The 13,605-nt window shown below is 40.1% G+C and overlaps 1 protein-coding gene and 1 long non-coding RNA gene across 4 annotated transcripts in view; one reads left to right on the top strand and one right to left on the bottom strand.

The window, feature by feature from the left end:
- Window positions 1-13,605, bottom strand: part of CLSTN2 (calsyntenin 2) — a 639,289-nt gene that overhangs the window by 87,062 nt on the left and 538,622 nt on the right. The window lies entirely within an intron of this gene.
- Window positions 1-13,605, top strand: part of LOC107970787 (uncharacterized) — a 101,726-nt gene that overhangs the window by 41,236 nt on the left and 46,885 nt on the right. For both annotated transcript variants that reach the window (XR_010155808.1, XR_010155807.1), the window contains one exon: window positions 10,985-11,207. This is a non-coding gene — a long non-coding RNA (uncharacterized LOC107970787). The remainder of the gene's footprint in view (window positions 1-10,984; window positions 11,208-13,605) is intronic.

Raw genomic sequence — 13,605 nt, 5'->3', positions numbered from 1 at the left:
TTTAGTGCAAATGGTATTTTAAGACCACAATCTGAATGTGATTTTCTGTTTGTCAGTTCTGTTTGCCATATTTCTGTTTGCCAGTTTGCCAGTATACTCTCTGCTCCAGTGACTGGTATGAAGTAGCTGCTGCTAAAAAAAAAAAAAAAAAAAAAAAAAAGCATGTATTAAATGCATTCCACAGCAGAACTGTGGTTATTTCATCCACAGTTTCTAAATCTCAGTCAGTCATCTGTCTATCTCTGCATGTGAGTGTGAGACCGTGATGGCCAACAAAACACTTCCATGGGTCAAGTGTTCTGCTGTCACTATGTTAATCTTGCTTTACATTCATTACATCATTGAATCTTCATAACCACTCCTGAGGTGTTCGTATTTATCCTCATTTTACAAATGAGGATACTAAGGCTCAGAGAAGTGAAGTGACTCACCTAAGGTCACACAGATAATAAGAGACAGAGCTGAGTGGCAAACAGATCTGAGAAACTCCAAAGCCTACATTCCTTTGACTGCTCCATAATGAATATTTGTCCCTGAAATATGTTTGTTCATTTTAAAATTTGATCTTGACCAAAACTTCTTGATGAATGGATAAGTGAATGAAAATGTACTTCATGGGGCACAGTGTAGACACAGCCTTGTTCTACACTCAACCTCCCTGAGGAATGCTTTTTTTTCTTCTTCTCTGGGTTCCTAATGTGACATACTGTTGCTAGATGTGGCAGAGGGATATTTTTAGTGCTTTGTAATAAACCTGAATGTGTATCTTTGCTCTTGGCTTATAAGACTCATTTTATGTCTATGTTTACAGGCAGAAAAATAAGTGGCTGATATCAAATAATTCTTCAAGTTCCAGTTCATATTTATAACCCAATTGTGGGCTCACTTTTTATTTGAGTCTAGATAATAGATATAAGTCTCTGTCTTTGCTTTGTGTCCAAATAGCTATAGCCTTATTGTTCCCTGTATTTGTGACTAATGAAACATTTGACATAGTTGTGTTTGATGGAAACAGAAGCAGACCATGTGACAGGGCTATTACTAAGGTCTCCACTTCCAGGGCAGCCTAAACAGAGGGACAAGGGGTCCTCAGTATCTAACATTTCGTGTGATGCCGAGGAGGCAGACGTTAGGCTTTTCTGTTGGGAGAGGGAGAGTTCTGTCTTTCCCATGAACACATAAGAAGTTACTGCTTGCTGAAGAGAAGACAGGCATGTGGAGCCATGGGTCTAGCATAGGGATAGTTCTAGCACTGTTCTCTGTTTTCTACTTTGGACACTGGAATCAGAACAGTGTTGAAACAAATACCAACTCATTCTCACTGATACAGAGAAGGGAAGGTCAAACTATGGTTTTACCTTTAATTAGCTTAGACGATTATAAGGAAACTGGCAGGAAAGCCTCTATTGGGCTGTTCTCAGAAGCTGGTTTACCTCTTGAGGGAAAAATGGCTGAGAGGCCTGGAGATAAGCAATGAGGATTCAAAGTATTTTCCAAATAAATATGGGAGACTCTTGGTGCATATGAGCAATAATTTCTGAGATCTTTGTGGATACCCACCCAACTCATGAATACTACCTATAATTTTCCCCTTCAAACATCTAATTTATGGCTAAAACCATCACTTTTTCAGACTCTTTCACCCTAATCACTTCCATGACTATCATCAACAGTTTGAATAGAGAGTGATTTTTCTGTTTATAAAGGGAAAGAAGGCACCTGCTCTTTCAGGTATTCCTCTCGACTCCTTGGGGCCTTAGCACAGGTCCATATTGAGGCAAGGCTGACACTATTGTGTGCATCCTGGAATCAGCAAATCCCACACTCCTAAGTCATTCTCCAAATGCCTTAAACTTACATCTGTTGGTGCTCTCTTACTTTCCCAGGTCCAAAACTCAGAATTTTCTCTCTAGGCTTTCGAGAATCCTGTTTCATGCCAAATAAGCAACTCTGGACATGTGCCCAACTTCCAGTTCAGGGTTTGAAGGTGAGACTGGGCCCTCCTTCATTATTCATGCACCTCTACAGCATTTTCCTTCAGCATTCTCTAGATATTCCTGGTCCAATTTCTCCTTTCCTACCTGTGGCCCTTATATAATGAACAGTTCTTGCCAATGATACTACCTTTGCCCTTTTGTCTGTCTATTTCAAGAAACCTATGACATATGGAGCTTGAAGTTTTTTACCTGGGAGTACTCCTCCCTTTGCCTGAGTACTCATAGACTCTGAACTAAAGTGGGCCTTCCTTAATATGCATCTTTGTCTTATCACAGTATTCTTAGAGTTAACATTGTAACACTTCACATAAAGTTTTAAGAACTTTGCATCAGTAGAACTCATTTAACACCTCCATCCTTTTTTTGTTGTTGTTCTATTGTTCCTTTGCCCTTAAATACATTATATGCCCCACAATACACAGTTATAATCATTGGATTTAACAGTCATGGTCATTTAAAGAAATGAAAGAAGGAAGGACAGTCTTTTATATTTATTTACGTAATTACCATTTCCAATGCTCTTCTTTCTTTCCTATGAATCTGTTTTTCATTCTGATATCCTTTCCTTTCTACTTGAAGGACTTCCTTTGTCATTCCATTGTCTTCTGGTTTCCAAAGTTTTCAGTAAAATGTTGGTTGTCATACACATTGGTCTTTTCCCATATGTAATGTGTCTTTTTCTCTGGGTGCTCTTAAGAGTTTATCTTTGGGGGGTGGAGCCAAGACGGCCAAATAGGAACAGCTCCATTCTACAGCTCCCAGCATGAGCAATGCAGAAGATGGGTGATTTCTGCATTTCCAACTGAGGTACCGAGTTTATCTCACTGGGGAGTGTCGGACAGTGGGTGCAGTGCACCGAGTGTGAGCCGAAGCAGGGTGAGGCATCGCCTCACCTGGGAAGCGCAAGGGGTCAGGGAATTCCCTTTCCTAGTCAACGAAAGTGGTGACAGACGGCACCTGGAAAATCAGGTCAGTCACACCCTAATAGTGTGCTTTTCCAATGGTCTTAGCAAACGGCACACCAGGATATTATATCCTGCGCATGGCTCGGAGGGTCCTATGCCCACAGAGCCTCATACATTGCTAGCACAGCAGTCTGAGATCAAACTGCAAGGCAGCAGTGAGGCTGGGGGAGGGGTGCCTGCCATTGCCGAGGCTTGAGTAGGTAAACAAAGCAGCCGGGAAACTCGAACTGGGTGGAGCCCACTGCAGCTCAAGGAGGCCTGCCTGCCGCTGTAGACTCCACCTCTGGGGGCAGGGCATAGCCAAACAAAAGGCAGCAGAAACCTCTGCAGACTTAAATATCCCTGTCTGACAGCTTTGAAGAGAGTAGTGGTTCTCCCAGCACATAGCTTGAGATCTGAGAACAGACAGACTGCCTCCTCAAGTGGGTCCCTGAGCCCCAAGTAGCCTATCTGGGAGGCACCCCCTAGTAGGGGCAGACTGACAACTCACACGGCTGGGTACCCCTCTGAGACAAAACTTCTAGAGGAACGATCAGGCAGCAACATTTGCTGTTCACCAATATCCGCTGTTCTGCAGCCTCTGCTGCTGATACCCAGGAAAACAGGGTCTGGAGTGGACCTTCAGCAAACTCCAACAGACCTGCGGCTGAGGGTCCTTACTGTTAGAGGGAAAACTAACAGATAGGACATCCGCACCAAAATCCCATCTGCACGTCACCACCATCAAAGACCAAAGGTAGATAAAACCACAAAGATGGGGAAAAAACAGAGCACAAAAACTGGAAACTCTAAAAATCAGAGTGCCTCTCCTCCTCCAAAGGAACACAGCTCCTCACCAGCAATGGAACAAAGCTGGACGGAGAATGATTTTGATGAGTTCAGAGGAGAAGGCTTCAGACGATCAAACTACTCCGAGCTAAAGGAGGAAGTTCGAACCCATGGCAAAGAAGTTAAAAACCTTGAAAAAAAATAAGACGAATGGCTAACTAGAATAACCAATGCAGAGAAGTCCTTAAATGACCTGATGGAGCTGAAAACCACAGCATGAGGGCTACGTGATGAATGCACAAGCCTCAGTAGCCGATTCGATCAACTGGAAGAAAGGGTATCAGTGATGGAAGATCAAATGAATGAAATGAAGGGAGAAGAGAACTTTAGAGAAAAAAGAATAAAAAGAAATGAACAAAGCCTCCAAGAAATATGGGACTATGTGAAAAGACCAAACCTACATCTGATTGGTGTACCTGAAAGTGATGGGGAGAATGGAACTAAGTTGGAAAACACTCTGCAGGATATTATCCAGGAGAACTTACCCAACCTAGCAAGGCAGGCCAACATTCAAATTCAGGAAATACAGAGAACGCCACAAAGATACTCCTCGAGAAGAGCAACTCCAAGACACATAATTGCCATATTCACCAAAGTTGAAATGAAGGAAAAAATGTTAAGGGCAGCCAGAGAGAAAGGTCGGGTTACCCACAAAGGGAAGCCCATCAGACTAACAGCTGATCTCTTGGCAGAAACTCTACAAGCCAGAAGAGAGTGGGGGCCAATATTCAACATTCTTAAAGAAAAGAATTTTCAACCCAGAATTTCATATCCAGCCAAACTAAGCTTCATCAGTGAAGGAGAAATAAAATCCTTTGCAGACAAGCAAATGCTGAGAGATTTTTGTCACCACGAGGCCTGCCGTAAAAGAGCTCCTGAAGGAAGCCCTAAACATGGAAAGGAACAACTGGTACCAGCCACTGCAAAAACATGCCAAATTGTAAAGACCATCAAGGCTAGGAAGAAAATGCATCAACTAAAGAGCAAAATAACCAGCTAACATCATAATGACAGGATCAAATTCACACATAACAATACTAACCTTAAATGTAAATGGGCTAAATGCTCCAATTAAAAGACACAGACTGGCAAATTGGATAAAGAGTCAAGACCCATCAGTGTGCTGTATTCAGGAAACCCATCTCATGTGCAGGACAGACATAGGCTCAAAATAAAGGGATGGAGGAAGATCTACCAAGCAAACGGAAAGCAATAAATAAATAAATAAATAAATAAATAAAATCAGAGCAGGGGTTACAATCCTAGTCTCTGATAAAACAGACTTTAAACCAACAAAGATCAAAAGAGACAATGAAGGCCATTACATAATGGTAAAGGGATCAATTCAACAAGAAGAGCTAACTATCCTAAATATATATGCACCCAATACAGGAGCACCCAGATTCATAAAGCAAGTCCTTAGAGACCTACAAAGAGACTTAGACTCCCACACAATAATAATGGGAGAGTTTAACACCCCACTGTCAACATTAGACAGATCAATGCGACAGAAAGTTAACAAGGATATGCAGGAATTGAACTCAGCTCTGCACCAAGCAGACCTAATAGACATCTACAGAACTCTCCACCCCAAATCAACAGAATATACATTTTTTTCAGCACCACACCACACCTATTCCAAAATTGACCATATAGTTGGAAGTAAAGCATTCCTCAGCAAATATAAAAGAACAGAAATTATAACAAACTGTCTCTCAGACCACAGTGCAATCAAACTAGAACTCAGGATTAAGAAACTCACTCAAAACCGCTCAACTACATGGAAACCGAGCAACCTGCTCCTGAATGACTACTGGGTTAATAACGAAATGAAGGCAGAAATAAAGATGTTCTTTGAAACCAATGAGAACAAAGACATAACATACCAGAATGTCTGGGACATATTCAAAGCAGTGTGTAGAGGGAAATTTATAGCACTAAATGCCCACAAGAGAAAGCAAGAAAGATCTAAAATTGACGCCCTAACATCACAATTAAAAGAACTGGAGAAGCAAGAGTAAACACATTCAAAAGCTAGCAGAAGGCAAGAAATAACTAAGATCAGAGCAGAACTGAAGGAAATAGAGACAAAAAAAATTCTTCAAAAAATCAATGAATCCAGGAGCTGGTCTTTTGAAAAGATCAACAAAATTGATACACCGCTAGCAAGACCAATGAGGAAGAAAAGAGAGAAGAATCAAATAGACGCAATGAAAAATGATAAAGGGGATATCACCACAGATCCCACAGAAATACAAACTACCATCAGAGAATACTATAAACACCTCTACGCAAATAAACTAGAAAATCTAGAAGAAATGGATAAATTCCTTGACATATACACCCTCCCAAGACTAAACCAGGAAGAATTTGAATCTCTGAATAGACCAATAACAGGCTCTGAAATTGAGGCAATAATTAATAACCTACCAACCAAAAAAAGTCCAGGACCAGATCGATTCACAGCTGAATTCTACCAGAGGTACAAGGAGGAGCTGGTGCCATTCCTTCTGAAACTTCCAATCAATAGAAAAATAGGGAATCCTCCCTAACTCATTTTATGAGGCCAGCATCATCCTGATACCAAAGCCTGGCAGAGACACAACAAACAGAATTTTAGACCAGTATCCCTGATTAATATTGATGCAAAAATCCTCAATAAAATACTGGCAAACTGAATCCAGCAGCACATCAAAAAGCTTATCCACCACAATCAAGTTGGCTTCATCCCTGGGATGCAAGGCTGGATCAACATACGAAAATCATAAACGTAATCCAGCATATAAACAAAACCAACAACAAAAACCACATGATTATCTCAATAGATGCAGAAAAGGCCTTTGACAAAATTCAACAACCCTTCATGCTAAAAACTCTCAATAAATTAGGTATTGATGGGATTTATCTCAAAATAATAAGAGCTATCTATGACAAACCCACAGCCAATATCATACTGAATGGGCAAAAACTGGAAGCATTCCCTTTGAAAACTGGCACAGGACAGGGATGCCCTCTCTCACCACTCCTATTCAACATAGTGTTGGAAGTTCTGGCCAGGGCAATCAGGCAGGAGAAAGAAATAAAGGGTATTCAATTAGGAAAAGAGGAAGTCAAATTGTCCCTGTTTGCAGATGACATGATTGTATATTTAGAAAACCCCATCCTCTCAGCCCAAAATCTCCTTAAGCTGATAAGCAACTTCAGCAAAGTCTCAGGATACAAAATCAATGTGCAAAAATCACAAGCATTCTCATACATCAATAACAGACAAACAGAGAGCCAAATCATGAGTGAACTCCCATTCACAATTGCTTCAAAGAGAATAAAATACCTAGGAATCCAACTTACAAGGGATGTGAAGGACCTCTTCAAGGAGAACTACAAACCACAGCTCAAAGAAATAAAAGAGGATACAAACAAATGGAAGAACATTCCATGCTCATGGGTAGGAAGAATCAATATCGTGAAAATGGCCATACTGCCCAAGGTAATTTATAGATTCAATGCCATCCCCATCAAGCTACCAATGACTTTCTTCACAGAATTGGAAAAAAACTACTTTAAAGTTCATATGGAACCAAAAAGGAGCCCACATTGTCAAGTCAATCCTAAGCCAAAAGAATAAAGCTGGAGGCATCATGCTACCTGACTTCAAACTATACTACAAGGCTACAGTAACCAAAATAGCATGGTACTGGTACCAAAACAGAGATATAGACCAATGGAACAGAACAGAGCCCTCAGAAATAATGCCACGTATCTACAACTATCTGATCTTTGACAAACCTGACAAAAACAAGAAATGGGGAAAGGATTCCCTATTTAATAAATGGTGCTGGGAAAACTGGCTAGCCATATGTATAAAGCTGAAACTGGATCCCTTCCTTACACCTTATACAAAAATTAATTCAAGATGGATTAAAGACTTAAATGTTAGACCTAAAACCATAAAAACCCTCAAACAAAACCTAGGCATTACCATTCAGGACATAGGCATGGGCAAGGACTTCATGTCTAAAACACCAAAAGCAATGGCAACAAAAGCCAAAATTGACAAATGGGATCTAATTAAACTAAAGAGCTTCTGCACAGCAAAAGAAACTATCATCAGAGTGAACAGGCAACCTACAGAATGGGAGAAAATTTTTGCAATCTACTCATTGGACAAAGGGCTAATATCCACAATCTACAATGAACTCCAACAAATTTACGAGAAAAAAACAAACAACCCCATCAACAAGTGGGTGAAGGATATGAACAGACGCTTCTCAAAAGAAGACATTTATGCAGGCAAAAGACAGATGAAAAAATGCTCATCATCACTGGCCATCAGAGAAATGCAAATCAAAACCTCAATGAGATACCATCTCACACCAATGAGAATGGTGATCATTAAAAAGTCAGGAAACAACAGGTGCTAGAGAGGATGTGGAGAAATAGGAACACTTTTACACTGTTGGCGGGACTGTAAACTAGTTCAACCATTGTGGAAGTCAGTTGGCGATTCCTCAGGGATCTAGAACTAGAAATTACCGTTTGACCCAGCCATCCCATTACTGGGTATATACCCAAAGGATTATAAATCATGCTGCTATAAAGACACATGCACACGTATGTTTATTGCGGCACTATTCACAATAGCAAAGACTTGGAACCAACCCAAAGGTGCAACAATGATAGACTGGATTAAGAAAATGTGGCACATATACACCATGGAATACTATGCAGCCATAAAAAATGATGAGTTCATGTCCTTTGTAGGCACATGGATGAAGCTGGAAATCATCATTCTCAGCAAACTATCACAAGGAGAAAAAACCAAACACTGCATGTTCTCACCCATAGGTGAGAACTGAACAGTGAGAACACATGGACACAGGAAGGGGAACATCACACACTGGGGCCTGTTGTGGGGTCGGGGGAGGGATAGCATTAGGAGATATACCTAATGCTAAATGACGAGTTAATGGGTGCAGCACACCAACATGGCACATGTATACATATGTAACAAACCTGCACGTTGTGCACGTGTACCCTAAAACTTAAAGTATAATAATAAAAAAAAAAGAGTTTATCTTTATTTTCGGTCATCAACAGGTTGAGGATAGTGTGATTAGGTGTTGCTTTCTTTGTATTTATTCGGCTTGGGGCTTGCTGATCTTATTCAATCTTTACGATGGTGTTTTGAATCAAACATAGTAAGTTTTCCACCACTTCTTCAATTAATTATTTAATGCCTTGTTCACTTTCTCCTGTCCTTTGGTACTTTTGAGACTCTCTTTCTTCCATTTCTATTCTCTTATGTGCGAAATCCATATTTTCACTTTAGATATTGTATTTTTCCACTCTACATTTTACATTTCTGTATAGTTTCATTTATCTGCTGAGATTCCCTATCAGTTCATTCATTATGACAATCCTTACTTTTAAGTTTGTAAACATGTAGAATACTGTTTTAAAGTTATTTTCTTCTAATTCCAACATTTGTGTTCTATCAGGGTCTGTTTCTCTTGAATGATTTTACTCTGGACCTTAGGTCACATTTTCCTGTTTCCTCACATGTCCAGTGATTTTTATTGCACACTGGATATTATGGATAATACATAGTAGAAACTCTGGATTCTGTTATTGTTGATTTTTGTTAAATTACTGGATGATTACCTTGAACTTGTAGAAGTTTTGGTTTTATCCTTTATAGAGGTGTGTTTGTTTAGATTTACCGTTAGTCCTGGGCCAGTCCTTAAATCCTGGCACATAGTCTGTGCTTTTAAGGTGTATCTCTTCTGCATTTCACTGGAAAACTCTAGATGTTTACCTAGCCCTTCTTGGAGGAATTCCAAAATTTGTCTCCTTTGCAGTGAACAGTAGCTAAAATACCTGCTCAGATCTTTTCGTTTTCTTTTCCTGACATTGCTTTCCCTGGGTTCCTGAAATCTCCTCTGTATATACACAGTTCTGTGAATACTCAGGGATTTGAGGGGAGTTTATGATCAGATTTTGACCTCCTTTCCTGCATCTCCATTCTTATTGGTATTAACTCAATTTCTGGCAACTCTGGCATTGATGAATTTCATCCTCTAACACCTTAGGCTCAGAGAATATGCCTGCCTCCCTCCCTCCCTCCCTTCCTTCCTTCCTTCCTTCCTTCCTTCCTTCCTCCTTCCCCATTCCTTCCTTCCTTTCTTCCTCCTTCCCCCTTCCTTCCTTCCTTTCTTCCTCTCTCCCTCTTCCATCCCTCCCTCCCTCCTCCCTTCCTCCCTTCTTCCCTTCCCTTCCTCCCTTCCTCCCTCTTTTTTCAGTTCTTGTTTTTAATCTTTATTGAGGTATGATGTATGCATCATAAGATTCACTCGTTGTAAGTGTATAATTCAGTGGTGTTAAGTAAATTTATATAGTTGTGCAACCATCACTGCAATCCAGTTTTAGAACATTTCCATTATCCAAAAAAAGTCTGTGCTCATTTGCAGTTGATTTCCACTTCAACCCCATGCCCTAGGCACCACTAATCTGCTTTCTGTCTCTACAAATCACCTTTTATGGAAATTTAATGTAAATTAAGTCATATAATATGTAGTCTTTGTTATCTAGGTTCTCTCACTTAGCATAATGTTTTTGAGATTCGTTCATGTTGTATGAGTCAATAGTTCATCTTATTGTTGAATAGCATTTCATACATGGACACGTACAGACTATTTACCTGTTAAAGGACAGCTTTTTTTTTTTTTTTTTTTTTCCTGGATGTTTTCATCCTCAGATGGTACCTGTATAGCTGAAATAGTGCTTGTAGACATAGGGACCACTGTTTGGGAACCACAGTGTAGAACATCAGCATATGCCATTTAGATAATTTTTTTAAAAAATTAAGAAGCATTCATTAAACACATATTTGTGTTAGAAACTCCTAAAAATTAAAAAGGTGAACAAGACGTGATAGTCCAATGCAGTGAAAGAAATAAAGCAGTGAATAAATAAGTATCATAAGGTGTAAAAATGCTGTGGTAACAGTCTTTTCTTACCTTTTCACCGTGAAGGTAAGGTCAACTCTCTACTGGGGAGGAAGTTACAGGAAAGTATTCCTGAAGGATGTGACCCCCGAGTATGGTCTTGAAAGATGAAAGGTAATTGGCTAGTCAGATAGTGGGAATGACTTCCCTGCCTATGACACACTGTGTTTTATTCTTCTGAACCATGCAGACATGTTCACAGATAGTATTTTCCAGTCTGCCAGTGCCATTGGGGATTGCACTGTAGCAAACTATTTCTGTGAGTTTCTGCTGAGATCGACAAATGAAGAAATATAGTGAAGACTTGGTGGATACCCAGTTCTGCCAAACTATCTAAATCTTCTCAACAAGACAAGAACATAATGGAAAACAACATGGAGCTTTGGAGCATGGTGCTTGGTCCAACACCTTTGGTAAATGACTTAATTTTTCAGAGCCTCAATTTCAGTATTTATAACATGGAGTTAAGTTTTAACCTCAAAAGTAACTGTGTAGTTTAGACCTAATGTATGTAAATCAAGAGTTTAGGGATTGGAACACTATAGCCTCTCAAAAATGCTAGTTTCCCTTCTTTCCCTCACATGTAATATGTTTCTGGTTAACGTTTACTATTCCTGCACCTAAAACCACAAGGAGTTAGTGCAATTACAAGGCTTGTTTGTCTTTGGACTGCCACTTCTATTGCTTCAAAGCTACTATCTTCTAAGTAACCAAGGGAGGCAGTAGCTGCTTCATAATGAGACCTTGCTTCCTTCTAAGTGTGCACTGATTGTCAAGGTGATGAAGGAGGTTCATTATTTAGAGGTATAATTAAAGGGCACTTCCTTTAGCTAAACTAATGAGTAGTAAGTGCAGCAATATTTGCATGTTTAGACATTAAGGATGGAAACAAATGACTCATAGGATATTGGGAGTAAGCAGGGATGGTAGAGCAAATTAATCTCGCTGCTGGGCCTCCAGGGTTATTGCTTTTTAAGACTTCCTCAAAGGAGTAGTCTTCCCTGGGAAGTTGGCTCCAGCCTTCTTTTGTCTTATGGAATGAACAGCCTTCTCATTACCTTGTCTCAGGAGCAAGGTGATCTTTGCTTCAAAAGATGCTAAAACAGGCTGGGCACGGTGGCTCACACCTGTAATCCCAGCACTTTGGGAGGCCAAGGCGGGTGGATCACGAGGTCAGGAGATCAAGACCATCCTGGCTAACACAGTGAAATCCCATCTCTACTAAAAATACAAAAAAATTAGCTGGGCATGGTGGCAGGCACCTGTAGTCCCAGCTACTCGGGAGGCTAAGGCAGGAGAATGGTGTGAACCCAGGAGACGGAGCTTGCAGTGAGCCTAGATCACGCCACTGCGCTTCAGTCTGGACCACAGGCAAGACTCCATATCAGAAAAAAAAAAAAAAAAAAAGATGCTAAAACATGATTCCTGATGAGCTGAACTTGAAATCTGTTTCTGAATGGACATCCATGCCTGGTTCTAAACATTTAGGGATATGAGTATATTCTTGTCCTCGTGCATATTCGATTGTACATTCACCCAAGTTAAGACTGGTGCCTTTTACCCTCTTGGAGTATGTATGTTTTGAGGTCATATACAAGGTTTTTCCACTTCTCAGGTGAGAGATGTGGAAAGCACCTTGCTATATCTTCCACTCTTCATCCATAATCTGGGCATTTTGCCTAAATGGAATGATTTTTGTTAAAACTAAAAGAAAGTGCTTGATATAAATAAGAACTGAAAAAATGCTGGTTCCAAGTTCCCTTCTCACTGCACACGGACTTCACAGTGGCCAGTGCCTTTGCATCATGTCTCCCAAGTAAGCAGGATTAGCAATGAATTGGCCATTACATATTAGGATTCAATTTTACCAATTTTTTGCGCTTTCATATCGTGGAAGTGACAGAAAATATCGTTCATATTATGAAAGCAAACATTTGGGTTCCAAGCCAAGGAGACGCCTCCCTCCCTCCCACTGGCACCAATCCCCAAAGGAAACGAGAAAGGTAGAAGCACGACACAATCAGTGCAGTGACTGAGCTCCTGCTGCTTCCATCAGGACCACTCCATGGCTTGAGTATCTTCATTTATTATTGAATAGATTATTTGATTTACTAAGCATTTATAATTGTATTGACGTTACTTCATTCTTTTTAACTGTAAAACAATATTCTTTTTAATGTTTATATTATTCCCTTCTTTTTAATGCTGATTTTAAATATGTATTAGGGGATGTCTACTGAAAACATGCATTCATTGCCTCTGGGCAGATGTACAGCCTGAAACACAAATAATGATTTTACAGAAGCAAACGGAATTGCTGAGCAGGTGCTCCTCAGGAGAAAAGAGACCAGACAGGATCCAAGCTTGCCAGCAAAAGGGGAGAAATGTAGAATCATTAGCATCTTTGATTTGTTGAGATTTAACAGTGATATAACCTTAGACTCCAAGTCGGGATGAGAAAGCAGGGGAAGTGGGTGAGACGACAACAGGGAAAAGAACGGCATCCCTGTAGCTCTCTTCACTGAGAGTGTGGATTCTTCTTTAGAATAGGCTCTTCAGAAGAAAAAGAAAGAAAATCCAAGTAATAATGAAAACCCAAGAAAACTTTGAGAAATCAGCTCTTCAAGGAAATGGCTCAGGATGTAATGTTAAATAAGCTATGGAAACCATCAGTGTGTTTGTGGAGACTATGTCTATAATAGGGCACATATGGAATTATCTGCTTATCAGATTTTTCTATTAGTTAGGTATGCAATATGCTCCATCAACATTGGACAACACCGATCTGCACTTTGTTAAACTTCCTTCCCT

Source organism: Pan troglodytes, chromosome 2 (assembly GCF_028858775.2).
Source record: "Pan troglodytes isolate AG18354 chromosome 2, NHGRI_mPanTro3-v2.0_pri, whole genome shotgun sequence".
NCBI classification, from domain to species: Eukaryota; Metazoa; Chordata; class Mammalia; order Primates; family Hominidae; genus Pan; species Pan troglodytes.
The sequence above is the reverse complement of the archived record's forward strand: the minus strand, read 5'-3'. Positions and strand labels throughout refer to the sequence as shown.